Source organism: Trachinotus anak, unplaced genomic scaffold (genome assembly GCF_046630095.1).
Source record: "Trachinotus anak isolate AG129_WGS33_773 ecotype Australia unplaced genomic scaffold, CSIRO_AGI_Tana_v1 ptg000007l, whole genome shotgun sequence".
Lineage (NCBI taxonomy): Eukaryota > Metazoa > Chordata > Actinopteri > Carangiformes > Carangidae > Trachinotus > Trachinotus anak.
The window spans coordinates 18,242,451-18,267,044 of NW_027273858.1; the positions used below are offsets into that span (position 1 = coordinate 18,242,451).

Sequence of the window (24,594 nt, forward strand, 5' to 3'; positions counted from 1 at the left end):
TTAGCAGAAATGCTTTTTTCAGAGATTTGTGCTACTGTTATGTAATTTTCTGCAGTCTGCTCACAACCTACACACATAGTCAGAGGTGCTAAAAGATTCACCTGTTGCTTCTGCAGCTGATGCTCAAGACCGTTTTCCAGCTATTGTATGGAGTTGACATTCCCACACCATAGCTGTATAGTAGTAGTATATTACACCACTGCTTTCTGCAGTTGTGTTTCACAACTTTGCCTTCATCATGCCATATTTTTTAACACACATGCATACACTCCTACTGAGCAGTGTGCATCTTGTGTGGAATTAAGGCTGTGTAATTTATGCAAGATTAATAGATGTGAAAAACAGCCTGCTCTGTTGGATAAGGCTAATGAATTTAATCTATTATGTAAATTCCATCCTGCTGAGGACAGGGTGACATGACATTCTGAATAATCATCATGTAAAAGACAAATGTGGTGTAGTACACCTAACAGACACCTGACGCACAACTAAATGTCATGACAATTGTCTTGCTTTATCAACATTTTGACCTTTATAAATGAACCACTTGTAGCAGTTATTATGCAGTTTTAAGTAGTTTGTTGCCTGTACTGAGTTTTGTGATAACTGCTACATGTCTGGTCTATATACAGCTCACATGGAAATTCTTCAGACCCCTTCAGTTTTTTTTCGTATTTTGTCAGGTTGCAGCCTTATGCTAAAATAAAAAATATAAATTTTTCCCCTCATTGGTCTACACTCAGTACCCCAGAAAGACAAAGTGAAAAGAGAATTTAAAAAGATTTGAAGTTTGCAACAACCAGGACTCTTCATAGAGCTTGCTGCTCAGCCAAACTGAGCAATTAGGGGAGAAGGGCCTTGGTAAGAGGTGACCAAGAACCCAATGGTCATTCTGGCTGAGCTCCAGAGATCCTGTGTGGGGATTTGAGAAACTACCAAGACAACCAATTCTAAGTGTCATGTCTGGTTTCCTCAAAAAAGCCAGACAATTCAATCTTGGAGTCCTGCAGTGATGGTTGTCCTTCTGGAAGTTTCTCCCTGGTGTTATAATGTGTGTCTCTAGTGTAGTATAGACTGATGAGCAGAAACCCTCTTTAATTGCACTATCCCACATTTTATTGCAGAAATGTATTAAGTCCACATCCTTTTCAGTCAATATTTTATACAAATCAAGGTTAAAGCAGTGGGTAAGGTGAGCAGTGCTTCTATTAAGTGACTATAGAAATTGGGCATAAGAGAATGGAAATTGGGTTCAGAGGGAAGATTGGAGGTTTTTGTTTTAAACTATTGAATGCTATTGTAGTACAGGCAGGCAGTTTACTTAAGGAGTTAATACTGCCAGACGTCCAGGCTGTGATTGAGCTACATATTAGCCAGGAGGCAATTCATTCTGTTTAGCAGGCTGTCAGAGGGTCTGAAAGGTTGAAAGAACTGCTGAAGCCTTTTATAATTTTCAGAGGGTCTCAGCACTGCTGCTCTATTCATATTGCAGGACAAGCTGTCTTTGTGGTTGGACTGATAAGAACATATAGTGGTGGACTTTGTTGCCCAGTGTTGTTACAGCTCTGTTCGATAACAGTAGTATGTTGTGAATATTAAGTGTAATGTGAATGGAATGATCCAGGCCATGTTTTTTTATGTCACGGGTAACAAAAGACTTGGATTTTACAGTATGGCACTATGTTACATGAAGTATGGTGACAAACTATTATTGCTCTTAACTGTTTGCTAATTTGTCTGGACTTGCTCTGGCTGTAGTGGCTCTGGTCCAAATTTTAGTGAGTAACACAGTTGTGAGCTGCATGTGAACAAACATTGCGGATGTTGAGCAATGTTCACTGATAAGATCTTTGGATAGGTTGTTCAACTTCTTTCCTTTCATCTATTCACTGCTTCCAATCTCTAGCCTGCAGTACTTCCATTTTCTCATGCTGTTTTTCATTTAGGCCTGGCATCAGGAGACTGCTGTGTATGAAGTGTGGGACTTTGAGCGTTGTGAGAGTATTTGTCTTGAGCTTAATAAACTGACAGAATGCTTTTTTCCCACATGTCAAACATGTACTGCAGGGATGCTAACTATGCATATTGCAGGTAAATGTGAAGGCTGGGGTGTAAAATGTATTCAAATGAAGGACTCTTTTCCACTCTTTACATATTTAGGCTACCAATTGTACCCTTTTGTGCGTTCAGTGGACATGAATTGAATAACAACCACAGGAGCAGGTTGCCAGTATAATCCTGTCCTGGCCTATCTACTGGCAGTTAGCACTTGTTTGGACTGTCTGGTATTTCAGCATGTTGATATAATAGTGATGCTGCAATGTGAGACAGAATGTTGAAAATTTGCCATGATGTATTATAACACAACTTACATGTTGTTTTCTTATCTTTAAGGCTGCATTAGCATTATTATTTTCTGAATGCACTAAGTGTAGATCAACAGTGACTCCAAATTGTCACCTTCAGTAAATAGGTAATGCTGCAGAGTGTCTGCTTGTTTGCAGCTGACATGTATTTTATTAATTTATTAGATTTTTATCACATAACATTTTATAAGCCAAAGGCACATTGAAAATTTGCACAACAGGGTTTTGTCATGACAGATGTAGTATGTGGGTTGCAAAGGAGAAATGTCAGTCATTTTAGGGCCAGATCAGTACTGCTGTTATGGTGGCTGCCTATAGCTTTTAGAGGATGTCAAGTTGCTTTATGTCCCCCATTAAAGTTTAATTATTAGGCTCATTGGGTTTTTAATTCTTCCTTAATTCTGTTTGGCTGGAGGTTGGAGAGGAGGTGCTCAAACTGTCACCTGGGTGAGAGCCTGGAGAGAGCAGGACAGGAGGGGCTGTGGTGACAATCGGTAGACTGCAGGGGTAGAGGGCAGAATGGCCATTTCACAAGAAGGTGGTTTTGGCAGCAGCATCCAGCGCCAGCAGATGGTCTGATTCAGCCTACTGTTTAGAATGAGCCTGCAATCGTCTGCCATGGCTCTGCATAAAATGTTAGACCCACCATGCTCATGCTCGCTGTCCTTCCTACTATTTTTAAAAGAGGAAAGCAACAGCAAAAGAGAAACTCTTTGGTCCTGGGTATTGATTTCCTAAGTATAGAAGACAAGACTTTCTGCCAAGATCCCTGTACAGGGTGCATTTTTCTCTTTTGTATAATATTGAGTTGTTTTATAACTTTGAAAAATATCCAGCATTTTCCCTGATTGCTAATTCATCGACTGTAGTAGCCCATGTCTTTGGCATGTGTTCTTGGATTGGTATCAGACAATGATACATGGAAAGAGCAGAGTATCACCGCTAATCAAGACATGTTTCATAGAAAATTGTAGGGTTCACTCAAAGTTGAGAGGACACTGAAACTGGGTTTTAAATTTAATGTATGTCATTACTGTTGCTTTTACATGGCAAACACAAGATAATGTCTTTCATTTTTCACTTTGTCTTTGTGTGTGGAGTTCATGTGAGTGTCACCATCCCTCTCAGATCAGAATGAGGTCATAAAGATAGCAGTGAGAAGTGGAGAGGACTTCTCTTATCATGATGACTGTGGTAATTATGCAGAGGGGTTGACTCCTAATCCATTACCTGCTTTAAACCTTTCCCATCTTTCTGTATTAGATCATTTTTTACAGGAGCCAATTTAGTGTGCACAGGGAATCTGGTTATGAACACTATAAAGAACCTGAAGGGGAGCTGAGTGTGAGAGAGGAAATTGGTATTCAGTTGTATGGAGTCACTCCTACTGCAGTCAACACAGGTATGATGAGAAAGGTGACCCACTGGGGGCAGAATACCATGATCCAACGGTGTCTGACTTTTATAAGTTGTCTGATATGCAGTCAATTCAAGCAGTTTGTCTGTGGGGTCGCTTGATACACAGGCAGCATTGTTTACCTTCATAGTCATTCATGCATAATTTAAGGGACAGAAGGCTTCATGCCCTGGTCAAGTCAACACTGATTAGAAAATGTTATTCTGTGGTCAGATCAAGGTAACATGTAGATGTGTGTTTTCTGGATAATTCCAGTCATTATAAAATTCAAAATTGAATCCTGGCCAATTTGTGGACCGAAGCTTTTCCATGTGTAATTCCTCTGATTGTTAAAGAAAACAAAATTGGCTTCTAGATTGTCCTGCCACCGTGTTTAATGACTATGTAAAAGAAACCAGAATATGACATTGATTTTGTTGTTAGGTTGTTTGAAATAAGACTTGAATAAAATCAATCAAATCGAAAAATTATAATTTGATAATTTGCAAAAGTTGAAACACTGAAAAACAACAGTACAAGCAAGCATCTCTGAAGGTTACATTCTTGTAGGGATGAGGGAAGTACATCTTCTGTTGCTTATTGAAAACCTCAGTAGTTGTAGCAGCAACAGTGTGGGATAATGGTGTGTAATGACCAGAGAATATTATGTGGTTCTCTGAGTCACAAGCCTCAATGGAGAGCATTGCCTTATTTATTACAGAATGACTGTCTGAGTGCTCTGGTAATATTTTAGCCTACAAAGCAGAAGGCTTTCCAGAATGAAAAGTAGATGTGACATTTATTCCCGTGCTGATCTCTTGGTCTATAGACAGACTCTAAAAAACAGACTTTTCATTGTCACTCTTCCTAACTTTAGAGTGCTTTTAAAGGTCTAGTTGTAATATATAACAACATATTCTCCTTTTCTACTTTGTGAAACCGATACTCTCTTGTAAAATTGATTTGCTGTCCAAATCCTTATTTTACTGCCTCAGTCTAAAATGTTTTTGGGACATATTTCTGTTAAGAAACAGGGATGTTTTTTTAATTACTGAATAGGTTGTCTCAATAAAAGGCCACACAGGCTAACACCAGCCTGTGGGATGACATGCAAAGGAATGCTGTCAAATTTACTTCTTCATTTTCCTTAGTGATGGATAAAGCCTATAGCTTTTGGTTTTGCTTCATACTGTTTGGGGATATTGTCAGCGTCGGCTCTTCATTAGATTTTCTGTCAGGCCATAGATGTGCTGCACAACACACTCAGCCCCTGGAGAGTCTGGCTCGATGGGTCTATCTGTCTCTGCAGATTCACACCCTGTGCCATAACCTCCCTGAGTGATGCAGCCATGCTCCCAGCTATATGACTGCAATTCAGGGGCTCTCACTCTCTCTGTTCTCCCTTTCACTACGCTGCCAGTTGTGTATACATGCAAGTACACATTGACACTGACACACACACACACACACACAGTGTACACACAGAGTACATTAGAAACCATGACAGAAGACTAGTAACTTCTTGAGCAAACTTGTGATTGTTGCACTGTCACACCAAGAATGAAAATCAATGCTCCTGGCTGAGAGAACTTGCTGCTCTGTTGAACAGTGAAATGACTCCGGTGAGTGGGTTGCATTGGGTCCTGCACTAAAAGGTCTAGTTAATCGTATCAGCTCTGAGAGAGATACAGCACAAGGACAGAGTTTTCCCTGCCATCAGGGTGTAAATGTGAACTGAGGTGACAAACCAGCTGGAGAGCTTCTTCTTTTTCAGATTTCAGCTCAATTTCTCCTGTCCCACTGTCCATGTTTTGGGCAGCTTCCATCAGTGTTTGTTCAACTTCAAAGTTGTTTACCTAATCTCCTTGGCCTACGTGTCACCAACATGACCAAATAGAAATAATTTTTCATGAGGTGTGGCTAATGGAAAGTAATCATGGGAGTCTTTTCTGTCAGTGTGTATCTGGCTGGCACTTACAAATATGTCTCCCTTTGCTTGCACTGCTAATGGTCTATAACCATATTTGCAAAATAAGCCTCCTCTTCCTTCATGGTCACTCATTTTGTGACCCAGCCGGCGCCTTAACTCTCTTTCCAACACCCACACTTGAAAACATAAACACCACACACACCCGCACAAAGTGGTGTTCATGCTGTGAAACTGACTCTGTGTCTTTGGAGACAGGTGCCACTGCTAATGAAGAGGCCTGTCATTCAGGTCAGGTCCTCACTCGTCTCCCCAGTCAACAGAAAACTTAAGTCATTGTTGTCAAGGTCAGAAAGTCGCTGTTTGCATCCCTGTTTTTCCCCCCTGCCCCCTTCCCCTCACCTCTGTTTCAGGACAAAAACACCCTGCCTTATGCTGCACACATGCCAGATCCTATCCATCAGGCCTGTGAGTTATTGAGAGGGTATTCAGATGGGACCATGGGGAAAGAGTCTTTCACCACCTTCTGTTTCTCTCTTGCTTTGTCCCACACAAGTTGAAGACATTTGATAACAATAATAACTGTGGAGGTCATTGCTAGAACGTTGAAAGAGAAAATGGTTAAAAGCAAATATGAGTGTCATGTTTTCGGGTTATCCGTCCCTCCGCTCTGGTGAACGTGATCACAGTTATGCTTTGAGGACATTTCTTCAAATTTGGCACAAATCTTCACTTGGATGAACTGATTAGAATTTGGCGGTCAGAGGTCACTGTGACCTCAGAAAACAGTTTTTAATACAAAGCAACCTAATGGTTTCTGAGTGGGTACTTTCGAAAGTAAGTTACAAAATGAATCACGTCCTACCCCTACACATACAGTATGAAGAGAGCCTGTGTTTGTGTGTTGTGCAAGGGTATGATCCTCTCAAGCAGATGAATAAAATGTTTTGTAGCAGTGTAAAGCAGGTACAGCCTTCATTTAACAGGTAACATAGCAAGCAAACCATCAGAGGAATGGATTCACTGCTCATAAGTCCTATTTATCTATTGACCTGTAGGGGGCACTGTGGCTCTACCTAAGTATCACTGACATCTCTGATGGCTGAGTACGTTTGAGAAGTGGGATGACTGAGCTGGTTCTGCATTTCAGATGGATAAATTCCTTTTTTCTGCTTCCCTTTCACAGATGTTTCTTTAGAGCTGTTTGTGGTGACAACTGGAAATTCCAAGGCCTCTTATAGTTTGTCAGCATCTGCTTTTCCAGTAGCTTAGAAAAGTGTCTGAAAAATATTGTGCTGTTTTTGGAACAAAATGAAACAGTTAAAAAAAAAAAACAAAAAAAAAACAAGACCCAAAGATGCTGATTTTGTAGCACAGTACAAGGTTTCAGATGTTACATTATTATTAGCATAGAAAAAGTGAGAGTGTGGCTGTGTGCTTCGTTTTTAGCTGGAGATGTGGAGATACAGCATTTGTGTAGTTGTATGCACAAAAGGGGGAGTGAGCTCTTTTTTATCTGTAAGAATGTGGGGAGTTGCTGGTTGAGACTAGCCCTTTACTAACAGAGTGAAGTGTGGGTGAAAGAAGAGGGCTGGGGAAATCAACCCCTGACTGCTCTGCTCTGTGTCTCTGCACAGTCCCCAGGCAGTGTGCTCTGCATGGTCGTCAGCAGGCGATTCACTGGTCTTCACAATACCCCACTTTGAACACCAGTTCATTTTCCCTGCTTCTGTTTCCTCCAGTGTTTCCCTCAGTCCCCTCATTTCCCTCATTTTTGTTTTTGTCTCAGTTTATCTCTAGTCTGCCAAATATTGTGAACCTTTGTGGAAACAAACAAATGTAAGCCATGTACACCGACAGCCCAGAAAAGTGTGCAGCTTAGCAGAAATACTGATGAGCTACTCGGTTATAAGCCTGCAGTGGCAAGGTTTTCTATAATGGCTTCCTATGTATAATGGCTAGGTAATGGTAATGATGCAGGTAATGAGCAACATAATGTTACAAGTAAGTAAAGGAATATAAAGCACACATTTTGGCGAGGGCCTTTTCTTTGAGGGATGTAATTTCCTTTCACCAGACACTCCATTTAATAATTTTATGCTTCAGCTTCACAGTACACATTTCTTCAGAGGGGATGCAGTGGTTAAAATGAATTCATACTTCTGGAACATGAAGTCGTGTTGAAGCAGAAATAAAATAATCCAGTGTAGCGTTGCTGCGACTAAGTCATTTCACCTAGAACATCCTTGCTTTATGGAGATATGAAATTCTGCCCCCCCCCAACACACACACTATTTTCCCGTTTGCTAAACACAAAAGTCACCCCATATAAGAAGACCTCTAAGCAACTGAAATGAAAGACTGTGATGTTTGCTGAGTAGCTTTAAATGAGAATACAATTCCTATAACCCAGGGCAGTTCATTCAATATTTGTGAGCATGTTCAAGTTTGTGTCAAAGCTGAGGAACCAGGGGCTGTGTTCATAAAAGTTGCTCTCAACTGGCCATTTTGAATGCATTTTAAAATAAGTGATGTTTCTCTCCCTAGATTTTAAAAGTTTTATGTAAGAATAATTCTCAAAAGGACTTATGAATATGCTTCTGGAAATGTAACAGCACCATATTCCTCAAAGGCGAAGGTTTGTTTCTAACTGGCGATTGGGGAATACACACTAAGAGGAGATGTCATTTTACTTCTAAACTTCAAAATATTTCTCTCAAAGAATTTTGAAGAGAGTTGGTACAGGAAGTACTCAAGCATGTAGGTGACATTTTGTCAGTGTGTGTAACAGTAATCATGGTGCTTAGAAACCTTAAGTTGATGTGGTTAACTGGGAAGAATCATGCCAAGATTCACCTGCCTCATAAATCTAAAACAATGTTCAATTGACAGCAGTGCATATTTTCTCCCAGCCTTTAACAGCTGAGTGTTCATCCACACAATTATCTTTTGTGTTGTACCAATGGATATTGAGTTAGCTGTGTATGAATAATAACTATTAAACAATCTTGAGATGGAAAGAAATTATCATTATTTTAAGAGTAATATTTGTATTTTTTATGTACTTTATCTTCACATCATAGTTTATAATCTTCCTTTTCTGCCAAACATAGTGGCTGCATTTTCAAGCTATAGGTAATCCTTAATGTTTCTGGGGCTCCTTAAAGTTAGACTGTCTACATTTTATAGAAACTTAGAATAAACATTAAGCTGGACATGCAGTAGGTACCTGCTGTGTGACGTAACATATTGTCAGACAGCCATCGGCGATCTGTTAAAATGTGAAGCCCATTTTGCTGGAGAAGTTTATAGACTCCAAATATTTTAGACTGTTGACACCCAAATTATGTTTTATAGAAACGGCAGTATCGAACCAGAAAACATACACATTATCCTAGAAAATAACCCTAAGGTACCATCAGAGAGACCTTTTCCATCTTCTGTAATGAACCTGGTTCATAACAACAGCAGCCTTTCCTAGATTAAAAAAAGGTAGAAATTCAAAACAGCATAACATTTGAAACCTTGCAAAATACAATAACTCTAGGTAGAAAATTTGTTGTAATTCTTTGTGGGAAACAGTCTGCTAGGTGACAGTGACAAAAAGCTCTTAACTGTAATGGCCCTGACCTTAAAGAACAGTGCTGAAGGCTCATTAATAGAAATTAGACTGTCCCCAGGAAAACATGCTGACAGGCAGTGGTTTTTATATGTACATGTGTATGTGTACAGGAATGGAACAGTTCCTGATCCTCTTTTAATTTCTGGCAGTAATGTAGATCTTCATAAGACATAATGAGTTACAGAAACATAACAGTAATCTAACCTTCCCTGTGTCACAGTTGTTGTGTTGTTGAAGTGGTATGATGCAATATGTCACTGTGATGAACTGACCTGTGATGATGTTTTAATTGAGCATCCTTTATCTATTGTGCAGTCATAATGAAAATACGCCCGGCAAACATACTGACTTTGTGGCTGCACAGTTGTTGCCCTTGTGTATGGTAATGAAGCACTGACTGGACATCCTGATGAAATGGATTTCCCTTCTGTTGACACAAGTGATTGTGTGGTTACTGTAAGGCTTAGGCAATGTGAACTCATTATAGACAAAGACCTTCGTTCAGCAGAATAATAATGAAAATGAGGCTAGGTCCTGTTGGCTATGATGAACGGTAAGCTGTATGTAAAATGTCTGGGAGATATGATTCTATGAGGCTTGATGGAGTTATTATTTTGACAGGTCTTACTGCTTACAAGTCAGTGTATGATGTAACTACCATACAAACAATGAGTACTAATGAACTCCATTAGTTTTCCAAAACCAAAACCCATTTGGGCTCATTTGTGACAAAATGATCTCAACACTGTTCATTGTATAACAGGAGGCCCTGTATAATGTAGGATTATATTTCTTGAGTTGATCATTTAGCACAGTTATTAAGGTAGCATGGCTTTGAATATTCAGTCAGATGTTTGACTTGTCAAACTGTGTTACAAATTTCCCAAATGAGAGATTTTAGGTTGACCAAGAAGTTGGACTGGATTTTAGATGAATAACGAACTGCTACATGGGAAGGAATTTACGAGAGGAGTAGAGAACAAGAGACTGAAAAGAAAATGCTCATGTCTTGAGTGCCAGTGAGTGAAGAGGTGGTTAATGCAGCAAGGTTCACAGGGTTGCTTATCTGGAGTAGTTATAGACAAGATGATGATTTGTTGTGATGTACAGGGGGAGAGCAGTGAGACCTGACTTGGAGATTGTGTGACCTCAAACAAACTGCATTTGTTTAACCTCGCTCAGCTGTGGAGCTATAATGGGATGATGGCTTCTGCCATTAGCATGATGAAATGGACAAATAAGTGACTTTAGCGAAACCCACTCAAGTAAGGGCTGCAATTTGGTTGGCCTTTGATGCTTCAGTTGGCTATAGAAACAATTTAATCTCTTTAATAGAATCTTAGCCCCCCACACACCACCACCTCCGCCACCACATGCACAAACAAAGCAGATTAAGGTTCCCTATAAGGCGAAGCCAACGCAGTCTTTGTGATGGAACAGAATTCCCAATAATGTGGGTGGTATTGGGTTTTTTGTCTGCCGTGAGTAGACACTGGAGAGAGACACCCTCAACACAAAACTAATGCTTCAGTTTTCCTTAAGCAGGGTTATGATCTTGAATCTGTTTGTTGAAGGAGACCCCAAGACGACAAGAACAGCTCATTATGTGTTACATTAAGCTATGGAGAGAATGATAGATTGATATATGGGCAGAACAAAAGACAGTTGTGGTGAAAGATGGATAGAAATATAGATAGGACTTAAAAAATAAAATATATGCATACACAGATAGTACCTTGTCTGCAGTGCAATGCAATCTCCCTGTACTATAAGTGATATCTAGGTTACTGCATTATTGTGTTGTGCTTTAGCTAATTATATCTCAAGTGGCTGACACTCAGTCAGCTCCTAAGCCGCTTCCATGCAGTCCTGCCTTTTGATATGAGCACCAAGAAAGTGATCCACCATCCCTTGTTTCTTACCTTTCCTGCCATGAGCAAGTGCTGATTGATTTGGAAGAATATAATTTGCTGTGGATGAATGTGGAAGAAGATAAAGTAGAGAAAAAATGAGAAAGTCTTGTGTTTGTCATCTGAGGTTTTTTTTCATGGGTTGTGCCACTTAGACAAACATGAAGACAAGGTGCAAAGACACTGTATATTTATAGGTATACTTTGAAAAGCTGACAGGTGAGGGGAAAGAATGGGAAGTAGGAAGGCAGTTATAACAGGCAGAAGACTCACAGGAGAATGTTGTGTACTCTCAGCTGATTTAATTTCCCATGTTCCCTGGATAATCAAGCCCCGCATGGCCATCCTCCAGCCACCACAGTCCCCCAGGGGCTGTGTCCTTTTGTTGATAAAACACAGCACATTACCGTTGTAGGTGCGTTTTTCATGGGTGGGTGTCTTATGAGTGGTGGTAAAAATGGAACAGAACAAGTTAGCGTCGTATTGTATGTCCAAAGGCTTGCAAAACTTTTTGCCAGTAGACACAATTATGATGTGATGTATGTGTAGCACATACATGCACATTTTTCATTAACTGCACTGACTCAGTAATCCTTACATCGGTTGCCAGAATTTCTAGTATTTATAGCTTTTACAACTTGATATCTATCATCTTCCCTGCTCCACTTGTACTCTCTTTCAGTTTTCTTTCATAGCACAACAATGGAAAAACATTGACTCAAGGCTAAAATATCTTGCTGTCAAGCCTAAACAGAAAATGACAAAGCTGTATTATTATTTTAACATTTAACTTCATGATATAGGCTGTTGCCTCTTCACTAAACATTTTTGTTGGATCTCTGGCCTAATGAGCTTCCTTGTTTGCCTCTGTTGTTTAAAGTGTGACTTTATTGCGTATGTCTATTATAGATAACTGTGGCTCTAGGGAGTTGCTGCGTTGAAAGGGTAACTTATGGGCTGCTGCAAAAGGATGGAATGAATTACAAAACATTGCATTCAGTGTTTGTATGACTATGGTTTTGAATACATTTAACAACAGCCTAATTTTTTGATACAATAATCCAGGTGTGTATAACTAATTTAAATTTGTGGATAGGTACAAGAAGATACAGTTATTCCTCTTTCCACATTCATAGCTGTAGGTTAGGGCATTTAATTGGTCTCTTAGTACGCACCAGATCCACACTACACTAAAATATTATAATTCCACTGACCACAAAAACAAGCAATAACAGACAAAGTATATCATAATCCTGGGAGTATGTATTCATAGCGAAAAGAAATTACTTCACCTGACTTTTAAAATATATTTTACTACTGGATGAAGGCTCAGTTAATTTTCCTAATTGTCATATCAGTATTGTCTGAATTACTCATGAATTACAAATTGAAATGTAACAATTGAAATAATAGAAAACACAGGCTAAAACATTTTGCCTATCTTGTGTTAAGCAAAATAACTTTTCCGAGCTTACCATCTGATGCAAGGCATTGCACATAGTTACAGAACAGGTAAACATTTAGGAGGGTATATCAGACTTGACTGCCCTTTGAGCTTGAATATTGCAAATGACTTACTCTGACATCTCCCCTCCCTCTCTTCCTTTATCCTTCTTGAGATGGTCACATACTTGTAAGTCTCTGCAAAACAGAGGATAATATCAGTGTGTGTGTGTGCTAGAAAATCAAAGTGCCATAAAGGTTACTGAAGTAATGGAGGCATCAAAGCTCTAGCACTAAATTTCAAATTAACAGTCTTAATACGTCTAGCAGAACAGCACTGCAATCTGGGCATGTGGCACTACTGTTTGACTGAATTATATTGTGATGCATTTCTAATATCTTGTCTGCTAATGCATGTAAATGGGTGGAGACAAAACACTACAAATGTAGTGGACATAACATGCACATGGTAACCTGTAATGATTGTTTCTATAAGTGTTTTACATTACACAGGAACACTAGTATGTTAACAGAGTAATGTCCTAAAAACAGCTGCACAGTGATTTCCATTTAGGAGACAACTCAATTAACTATCGGCCAATTAATGCTGCCTGTGCTCCTGAAATAAATGAGGATGCATGTCAGCGCAGACCAGCAGGATGGAAGGAGAAGCAGACGGTCAAGCAGTATTTTCATTGATGATTTTGTGCTGGGCGATGCTTCGTCCAACCTTAGGAGGAAATTTTTCATTTCTTCTGAGGAGGATATGTTGTAAGGGAGTGTAACATGAAACAAGTGAGGTCAAAATACCTGTGATACAACAAAGTAGGCCCGTCATAGTTTTCAGTTGATCTCGTTTCTAAATATGCCTCGTTTCTATTTCTGTGAAATGTATCAATCTACACTGACCCTGAAAGACACCTGTGATGCATTATAAGCAAAGAGGCAGAATATACTTCACTTCCAAATAGGAGGCTGACAACATAATATGAGAATAACATGACTTCAAAACAAACACCCTTTCTTTTTTACCAGTAATAAATTGTAACTTTTTGCTTTGTTCTTATGCTAGGTGTGTGAAACAGGATTCCACTCTCTGCCTGAGGCAGCTGATTGTTAAAAACAGACTCTCTGACTCTTCTGTGAGATACTGTTTGGGGATTTGCCAGTATGAAAAACCAGAGATCTGGATTTTGTGTCCTGGGACGTTACAGCTTTTAGGCATTTTAAAATTTGCTGTAAGAAGCTAGGTTTGACTGACTGGCGGGCGATCCCCCAAATGAGAGACTTGGCTTTTGGTGCCTTGAAGTCTGTGATGAAATAGACCTGAAGTGGAGAAACACAACAGTCGGAGTTGAGAAGCAAGTGGAGGTTGTCAGCTGGCAGAGGATTGATGTGATTCAAAACAATGAGTAAAGTCCACTGTCCTTTTGTGGCAAGACAGCACAGCCTAGATTTAAAGTGTGAGAGTAAGTTGGAGTTATGGGATGTACTTATTAAAGACAGAGTGGAGGAGGGCACCATTGTTCTATAATAGATACTATGTTTGCTGTTAGCCATAATAAACGCGTTTTAATTCAAATTTTATATTCTAAGTGTCTTGAAACAGACTTTGTCTCCCGAAGAAGCAAGCTATAAACAAACAAATAAACAATATCCAACAGAGAGAGGGCAAATTTATGTTTACCAATCCTCAGACAATTTGGCACTGAAATACGCAGATTTTTTTGTTGTTTTGTTAGACTCGTGCAAGTTGGCATAAAATCGTCAGTCATTTTTTTTTTAGTTGGGCTCTCTCAAGCTGTGTAAACACACCCAGTGCCACTTTGTAGTAGCGACCAGGGAGATCTTGTGTTTGTCCCAAAAATCCATGTGCGTATGTTTGAGGTTTGGAAGTGTTAAGAAGCCAAGTAAAGCAGCATGGCATGAGGAGTGCATTGCCTCCCTCTGAGAGCTTCATTATGGTAAACTAGGTTTAGGCTTTCACTCTAAACACCAGCTGGTGTCTCAGTCACAACCGTCTGCTGTGGTATGTCAACATATTTAGATGTTAACAGTTTCTTTTTTATGACAGTTTCTTTCAAGACAGGAAATCCCTGGTATAGAGGATGGAATTTCAGCTGCTTTACAGGTATTATTATTTCTAAGTTGAATTTTGGGGGATGACAGTTTTCTATACTGCTGTATTCTTAGATTATTCAAATTTCCAGCAATCTGTAAGGAGAAATAGTCAGTGTCAACAGTAATTGTTTATTTCTAAACAACTACTATACAATCAGTGCAATTACTCCTGCACTGTGAAGCCAATTATCTTGTACGCCATCGAAAGCAAGCCGTAGCACAATCCAATTTCAGTTTATATTCCTCATTTATTCATGGTTTTTCTGTCACTTAGGGTCAAATAGACATCTGTTAGTGCTGCACATGCTACAACACTGTCAACATTAGCCTTTTTGCTTTCATTTGACCCAGAGCTATGGAGCTGCTGGGAGCCATGGAGTGAGCAATGGTGAAAGAAGTCATCTGATGTTGGCTCTGCTGAGTACAGTACAGCTGTTGTCGGGATGAAAGTCCTTCTCCATCTCATATCCTACTTCTCTTAAAGGCTGCCACAATGATGGTTGAAATCCTACTGAATTTTTATAGTTGGTAACTTTATTGTAATTTTAAATGAACTGTGTCTCATCAAAACTTTAAACATTTTAAACTTAGCTACTGGAGTCTGTATTTCTCACTATTTTCCTTCTTAAAAGACACAGGGATATTTTAAGAGGAAAACATCTGAGTAGCCTAGAAGGAATTTTGTTTTCACTTTTACCCCATCTCTCAAATCTGTGTTTGCTCCTCTCCTCCGTGAAGAATCTCCTTAAGAGCCTTGTCCTTGTCCAAGACATGTTCTTCTTTCAAAGTAGGGTGTTAGATGTGAAGAGGGAGAAGATGTGCATGTGCACACATTGTTTTTCAGGCTCATTCCTGAGTTTCTGCAACCGGAAAGCTGATGGAGAGGTCTTGAAAACCTGTGTGCTGGGAGATTAATCATCATAAAAGACAACAGACCTGTGCTTTATACCGCCAAATGGTGCATGGGACAATGCACCACTCCTGTCTGCTTTCTTTGGGTGTTTCTTTCACTCTTCCTTCCCTGCGAAAAAGCACTTGTAAAAACAGCTTTGTGGGTTAATATTACATTAATAATCAAGAGAAAGGAGAATGCTGGCATCTTACACCAACAGCTACAGAGGCCAAGCACACATTCATATATGCCCACACAATATTTTGCACATAGACACCATTAGGGTCAGTTCTGGGCTTCATTAGGGAAATGCACTCAATTGCAATTAGTGGTAAACATATTCTTCCATGCACTTACCCTTTGATTGCATTGTTATTGCACAAAGGCAAGATAGATGGCTGTATATTTGACGCTGTGTACTTTTTCAATTAGCAAAGTTTTCTGGGTCTATGGCTATGTGTCCCACGGGCACAGTCATGAAGCAGACAACCTGAATAGAGCAAAGCTGGGTTTGAATTCATTAACAATTAGCTGAACTAAAAACACACTGGATGTTACAAATGGAGATTGGATGGTACAAATGGAGGATTTTGTGGTTTCTTGCATTCACTTCAGTACCAAATTCACCATCTTGCCATATAACCAGCATTCAGGTCTGAATAATTTAATATACAGACTTGTCCTTCAAGAGACTGCAGTGAAGTGGCAAATGTGACAGTTTTTGACAAATGTGACACAATTATTTCATCTTCCAGAGGATGGGAAGCAAAAAGAATTCAATATTAAGCAATTTCAATGGTGGCAGTGCTAATAAAACAATTTGTTGGAGTAGTAGTGGATTGACAGGAGGTTTTACCCATTCATTTGTACTTTTATGACTGTGAGGCAGTGTCCTCCCAGTCAGGGCCACAGCAAGAGGCGGAGGATGAATACCTGATAGCTACACTCCCCAGATATTACTAAATGAGCAAACTGGCAGTTTACAGCTACCTCTCAATGTAACCTGCATGTTTTATAGATGAGAAGAATCTCACTAACTGTCAGAGAATGAAAGCATATCTCAGGATGGTACCATAATGGCCTCTCACTAAAATGAGAAAGGCCTTTATGGGTGTTTATCATTGCACATATCACCAACTTTCTTTTACGGCCCAAAAGGAGATGACAACAAAGCTTGAGAGAACGTTGGAGCTTTTATTTCATTAGCCAATATGTCAGATTGATCAGAGAGCACGAGAAATGTTCCGGTGCTTCATCATTCAGACAGCAATTAAAGTGAAAGCACTACTGTAAAAAGATCAAGTAAATACCTGCTGGTGTCTACTAACCGCTCCATTCCCCACAGGACTTTTAATGTTATGCCTGTTTCATGTGCTGTTATGTGTTCGTGATGAGGAGCCTTGGTGTCTTTCTGTTTATATTCTGTTTATCAACCCTGCCTTTCCTCACTTGACTTTGCATTAACTGGTTATGAGCAACAATATTGGTGTGCAAGCAGCATTGGCTTTTAAAGGGTGATGCTAATAAAAGTGTTTTTAGACTAAATTCAGAGTTTTGTGTCTCTAACTGAAATCTTTCAGTTTGACTAGTTGCATGTAAAATATGCAGAGTTTGTCTCTGAGCTATTTTCTTTTCAGTGTGAGAAAACTGAAACTGCATTAAACCTTGAGACAAAACAATGATGAGCTCTGTCAATCCAAACAAATGAAATTCTTTTATGGTTAGCAGCCTGTTAAGGCAGGGCGTTTTAAAAAAGAACTGTTTAAACATTATAAACCAGTCATACCAATGAATCAAATGTGGAAAAATTTTACTTGAGGTTTTCAAGATAGTGGAACGGAATATGAAACATAAGTGTTTTACAGCATAAAGCTTTCATAATTTACCATAGAGGTTTAATGTCTCACATGACCCTGTCTGTTTTAGAAACAATGCAGGAAGTATCCAAAGGTTAAAGGATACATGGTCACATGTTTCCAAATCACAAGGTGGTTTCCCTACATTTTCCTCCTGACCACTGGGAGGTCATCAGGAGCTCATATGCCTGAGAAATGCTGAATTAGCATTGAGTGGACAAAGATGGAGACTCGCAAGGAATTAGCAAGCAGGTAGAACAAAAGGGCTTTCTTGGAAGCTAACGGGGCTCATCAGTTTTCTCAATTAGTTGGCTGCTAGGAGACAGCGACCGAAACGACTTTGGCAAAGAGGGTTTATTAAAGTTACTTGGAATGGATGGCCAAGAAGGTGGAGTCTTAATAATTCCCATATTATTCGATTGTGGTGTAATAAAAGCTTAATCAGAAATCCGTTTGATGGTAGTGCTGTATTCCAGCATGTGTAGCATCTAAGCAGAAAACCTGATACAGATTCTGTGTGATATGAAACTTGTATGAAATCGTCTTGTCTTCTAATTGCTAATGTCATCATCCTAAATTTCCATGTCAGTTTTTAGCTACTTTCTAACATTTAGCTGTTTTTTTGTTTTTTTTTGTTTAGTTTTTTTCAGCATTCACTGATATTAATAACCATTTGTTTAGGCAGTACAGAGTTCAGGATCCTTCTGAACTTCCTTCCTAATGCTACTGGTAGTCTTGCGTGTGAAGACTGAGATTTTGATCAACGTCAGACCTTGACTGTTGTCTTAGAGTCAGGTGTGAGAGTGCAGATGTCACATGCTTGATACAGACCAGGCACCAGTGGGAGAAAGACTAGAGCTTCTGGCCCTCTGATTGCCTTACTAATGCCTCAGGCCATCAAGCAAACATGCACCCATCACAGTAACTCAATAGCTCTCTCCACACCACCCTTCAATGTCTCAACACCTTTCCAAGGTTGAAAAATGCCTCACACCAGTTAGCTCCCCAGGATGTTGACCCGGCAGTGCAGGTCATCAGTTTGAGACAAAGAGATTCTTATCAGACTAGTCGCCCTCTCCTCACCCACCCTGATCCCCTGCCCCTCAAACTGTGAGCGATGACTTCTCTGAAACTTAATATCAGTGATATCATCAAGGTGCTTCTTTACCCCTCTCTTAGGATTGAGAGGGGTGTTGTGAAAAAAATACCACCAGGCAATTGGCTGACGAAGGGTGCCTCCAGGGAGTGTTGGTCAGTTTGGTACCATTAAGTGGTGTGTAATACAAGACTGAGAGAGAGACGGAGCGAGGGAGAGAGGCGGTAGGATAATTGTGAATGAGGAGGTTAATGCTCCATAACTCATTTTCCTCTTTTCTCCCCCCAGTAATTCAACAGCAAGGGGAAATTACAAGTGGCTCAATCCATTATGTTTCTCTTTTGAAACTGTTTTGCATTTTCAGCAAAATGCCTAGACGAGTGCCTCCCACGCTCTTTTTAAAGCAATGAAAATGGATATGTGCATGTTTCATAAGGAGTTTCCCACATTGCATAAGATAAAATCCTGTATATTTTACAAAATATTGCAGAGCATATATTTCCTTGCTTGCAGTATTTGGGATAGCTACTAAGGATTCCTCTCAAACATTTTCCTGTACATGATCGAAGAAAGTTGTCAGAATATTACCATGAGATATTACCAGGGAAATCAGATTTTGATCATCTTGAAACACAACAGTAATTGGGCTGAAGTGTTTACATGTCTCAGTATTACCAGATAATATCCCCAATCTTATATTCAGGCTTTTAGCAACTGGGATATGATCTTAACTGGGTTATTATAAACAGGACGTGATGGTTGGCATACGTAAGCCTTCAATCAAAGACTTCAATCAAATAGCATGTTTACAAGGATTTTCCCCCTGTGTTAATGCTAACATGAAATTATTTCCGTTGGATTATTATTGTACATGACTGAGAACAATATGTGTGGATAAGGAAAATCTTTTGATGTTGATGGCAATGAATTCTGCTGCTGTGAAGAAAAGGTTTATTTTACTGCAGACAATGTTTTGTCTATTGGACTAAACTCATTTATTGTCAATGGGTATCAAAGCAAAATGCATAAGATGTGGGGGTCACCTGCCACAGGACAATCGCAATTCTGTCTTTTTTTTTTAACAACTAAATAACAGACTTTCATCGACTTACATTACTTAAAAGTGAACTTTGCTACTTCAGTGATCCAGATGATGTAGTCGTGTTAATAGCAATTGGGCAAATACTATCCAACAATATTTGTACTGTGATGCATTTGTCTGCCTCTACTGTGCAGTACCTCTGCAAAATATGCACATTTATATTCAGTCCCTCAGAGTGTATTCATAAAGTTTTCATGAGGGGTGAATTAATTTGATCCCTGAATGCTTAGCTATTACAACTCGTATTGTGGCTGTCAACATGCATCGAAAGCCTGGACAGAGGAGATGTCTAAGACCTAGACAACCTCACTACAAAGCGCTGAGAGCTCCATTCAGAGATATTGTTTTTATTACAGTCATTCTCCCTCACAGTATGACACTCATGTTTTTTCACCCATTGTACCAAAATGTGAAAATGATTTGATAATAAATCTTTGAGATCGTCAACTAGTGGCTCATCATAAGATCAAAATGAGCCCTTTTTTCATCCCTGTTCACAGCCACTCACCTAATCTGATGAATCCACTGTCTTCTAGTCAATCAGCCAAGCTCAAACAGATTGTGTGCCCACTATCCACTCTGCTTATCAACTAATCACAACAGAGTGCTATAATCAAATAATCAATGAGCCATTTGACCAGAGACAATATCCCACCTCCCAAAGCTGCCAATTTAGGTTTCCATTTATCAGCCTGATCTGACACTTAGGTCAATAGAACATCCTTTTATACTATCTAGCCTAATTATATGATCAGTTTGCTTGAATCCAGCTATGTCTGCTAAATGGATGACTGTCATTATGTGACCGATTTGTTCTCAGGAGAGCTTGGAATATGGACGGTGTGTAAAAATTGACAGACTCTCCTCCTCTGCTACGATTTACCTCCAGAGGATCAGTGTAATGTGTGGATGTGTGGCAGAATGGACATTTACATTTTGGTTTTGTCTGTCACACCTGTCTAGAGTGACATACAATGAAGAAAACAACGGCATCAAGCTCAACTGTCTTGTTTACTGACATTATGAGCAATGCGGTGTTATGAGAGAGCAATGGTCAAAGTCACAGCCCACATACTGTAGATCTCACACATATATCAGTGTTGCAATATTCCTGTTTAATGGTACTGGGGGAATAAATATGGGCCAGGCAGCAAAGTGATGTTATTTCTTTTCTTTTATCTGTAGTGATGAGAGAAAAGTGGTACAGGACATCAAACACATGGCTATTATGTCCCTGAGGCTGGAGACAGCTCTGAAATTGAGGAAAAATAGCAGGCTCCCCATCTCTGAGAGCTAGCCTCAGCTGTCTTTTCACATGCAGGTCTTGACACTGGGTTTCTTCCACTCCCTCGTAATGAACATGGCTTTCTGCTTCGGTTGTGGGCCAGGGGTGGCGTGGCGTGGATTGGGAGCTGGTTTCATTAGCAGGGGTGAATAGCCAAATTTTAGGTCTCTGATGAACTGTGACATGGTAGGCTGAGTTTTTCTTTTGGGCAGTACAGGGTCTGAACTCTGTGGAACTAAGCTGCTGTCAGTCCAGATGGGGTCTGGCTGCAGCAGATTACCACTCCTTCACTAGAATGCTATTGGCTCTGAAGAATTATTCAGAAAGTAATACAGTGTAATCCCTCACTTCACCATGACATTTGCCGTTCATGCACACAATCCCTTTGACACCTGTCAACAGCCCCCAAAACACAGCACCATTGTACAGACTGCGGATTTTAACATGGATGTGGTTTTTAATTGTGTGGCTAGTGGTATAAGATAACAGAAAATACAGACAGTGAGACATGAGGGTATAAAGAAATTAGTTTCTTCTAGTCATCTTCCCATTGTGAGTAACAGTGGCAGACAAGGATAATAAAAACCATCTTTGGAAATATGACCCAAATGATAGAAATAGCCTTTTCTGTTATTTAATGAAGTTGACATTTTCTCTAAATGATGTCACATACCTAGGCCTACACCATGTGCATATGTACAGTTTTGTTACCTGTGAGTCACAGAAAACTCACCATATTTACCCATTTGTTTACAGAGCAACATAAGGGTTGTTTCTCAGGTTGATATGATCAGTGTGGTGTTACTGTGCCACTCACCCAACTCCGTCCACACTATGAAAGGCAGAATGTACCAAAGTAAAGCTGCATCATGACATGCCATTAATTGATAAACCTGCCACACACACACACACACACACACACACACACACACACACACACACACACACACGTATGGCTGATGGTCTAATGCTGGGTACAAAAAGAGAATGATAAATAAATATTATCTAGTGTTTCTGGACTCACTGGATATCCTACTGGTGGAGTAGCTCACCAGGGAAACTCCCACCACCCCAGATGGCCTGTTCACCCCTATTCAGTACAAAGTGAAACAGGAATTTTGAGACATATGGTACCTCTGTAGTAAATACACTAAGCAAAGATTGAGGCAAGAGCTGAACATGGCTCATTGTTAATGGCCCTTGTTTGGTTTTTCTTATTGTCACTAAACATACCCAGACAGTGGAAGACTGTCTGAGGTTAAGCTCTTCAAAACAGATGGCTGAAATCTGCTCAACTCTAGGGTTAAAGACCCTCTTTATTTCCTCAGGTACTCTAAGTGGTTTTTGTGTTTTACAGAAAGCTAGTGACATCAGGGTCAAACTATTGATGAGTTGGGTGTTTGTAAATACCTTGCTGCCTCAACTTAATCTTGGCATTTACTTCCACGTCTCTGTGTTCCCAGAGCCATATGGCTAGGGAGAAGCATCTGAACTAAAGCCACATAAATAAGTGTGAGGATGCCTTGTACCCTGAATAAATACCACCCATAGTCTTGTGATAGTACACATCTTCAGGGAATTGTGGGAAAGCATCTCTTCTTTACACAGGAGGAGAGCACGGAAGGGTGAGCAGCTCAGAGAGCCAGAATGGGAACTGGTTAAGGGGGTTGGTGCACAAGGGAGGAGGAAAGTAATGGAGGGCGTGGATGGACTTTTACACAGCCTGGGCTTAGAGAAAAGAACCTGGAGGATTTCAAAGAAGCTCCTCCACATTGAGCGCTTCAGTGACTCTCACTGCATCTCCTTGTCATTCACATAGCAAAGCAACTCGATGGACAGCTGGGCTTCGGCTCAACCAGTAGCTGGGAATGAGATGGGCTGTGAAAGTGATGGGCTGAGTCCGAGTCATGCTGCAGTACTGGGAAGAAAGGGAAGATGAGTAGAAGAGTCAGAGGATTTGTCAGAGTGGCCATTAAGCACAATTGAACCTTTAGTTTGTCAATAATCATGATTACTGGCTGGACCCTCAAGCAATGTGGAGTGACAGGGCTGTGACCTGCTCACACTCTCTGTCTAGCATGAGTGGCATCACAAGAAAAGACAATGCACCTTCAAAAAAATGTTTTCACGTCTTATAATTATGTACTATATATTATATATTTCTTCTCTGTGTGTTTTAAGTCAACAATCAAAACTATATTAATTTAGTTTTTTCCTCATATATAGGTAGGTTTGTAGTGGACTAGTATGTATTTATTTTTATTTTTTTAAACACCCTTCTTCACTCTCACAATTGCACACATGCACACCTAGAAGCAGCAAAGTAAAACCAACGTGTTGCTTGACCACTGAGCAGTTTGGGGATTAAGTGAACAATAGTGGTAATCCTTCCCCAGATTTATCCCTCCAGGCTGGGATCAAACCAGTTACCTTTTGGCCACAAGCCCACGTCTTTAACCAGTCCACCACTGATTTTCACCTCAGTGAGAGGTCTGCAGGCTGTTTATAACTGCAAACTTGCTTTATGGTCCAAGTGATTTGTGTTTGTGTGTTTTCATGCATGTTTATTCTTTTCTACATGTGTGTTTGCGTTATTCATTCACAATTTGTCCATCACATACAGTGTGTCAGTAGTGTTTAGTGGGAAGTGTGTGTGATGTGGGTGATGCTAATGCTTATCCCCTGATCAAAGCAGACCCAAGAGAGCGATGTGAATGATGCAGGAAAGTAGGCTGTCATGAAACATACATCATGTCCAATATGGTCCTGACGAATGTCAGACTAGCAGAGCTCTAGTGGGAGAAGTAAAAGGTTGTCAGGAAAGGTCTCTGCCCGGTGAATTAAATAAATGTTTCATGAATTTTAAACAGCTTGCTGTTTGTCCGCCTGCAGTTTTAAAAGACCAAAGGTTTAGGAAAAAAACTGAGTACAGGCTGATAGAAGGAATCTGCATAAATTTGCATTCATTTTGCAACACGTTAATTTGCCTCCTTCTCTTAGAAGTGCATTTACAGTGTATGTGTCTCTTGTGCGTCTTTCTCCACCTTGCCTCTATATTGGAACAAAATAGTCTTTCTAGCATGTTATTTTCTTCTCTTAATCTCAAATCTTTTAATGTGTTGGGGAAATGGAATCTCTCTGCTCTGACTTTTGTTTGGCTGTTTTTTAAAATGTATCTTTCTCTCTCAGTCAAGGTAAAATCCTGGTTTGGTCATGGTAGCGGTGAGAGAGTCGAGTGTAAATTCATTTAGCCGTCTTCTGTCTCATTCTTTATAATTGCTGTATTATGTTTTATAATATGAGATTCAGCTGTCAGCTGTAAGAAATTGACTGTAATTGGTCTCAGTTGATAATTACAGATACTTGTTATCTGCTTGAGTCTTTCATCTAAAACAATGCTGGAATTGGGAAAACCTAATGCACTGTTCTGTGGGTGCAGGTACCATCCAGACTACTAGTGACTCATTAGACAAAGAAACAGATGCTACTGAACTTTACGCTTTGTGCTTACACCCATAGCCTCCTCCATCTTGCTTGTTCTGGCCTTTTTTTTTACTGCATGTTGCTTCTAAAGAGCT

The 24,594-nt window shown here is 39.9% G+C and overlaps 1 protein-coding gene across 3 annotated transcripts in view; it reads left to right on the plus strand.

Moving 5' to 3' along the window:
* macrod2 (mono-ADP ribosylhydrolase 2) overlaps window positions 1-24,594 on the plus strand; it is a 388,659-nt gene that overhangs the window by 7,721 nt on the left and 356,344 nt on the right. The window lies entirely within an intron of this gene.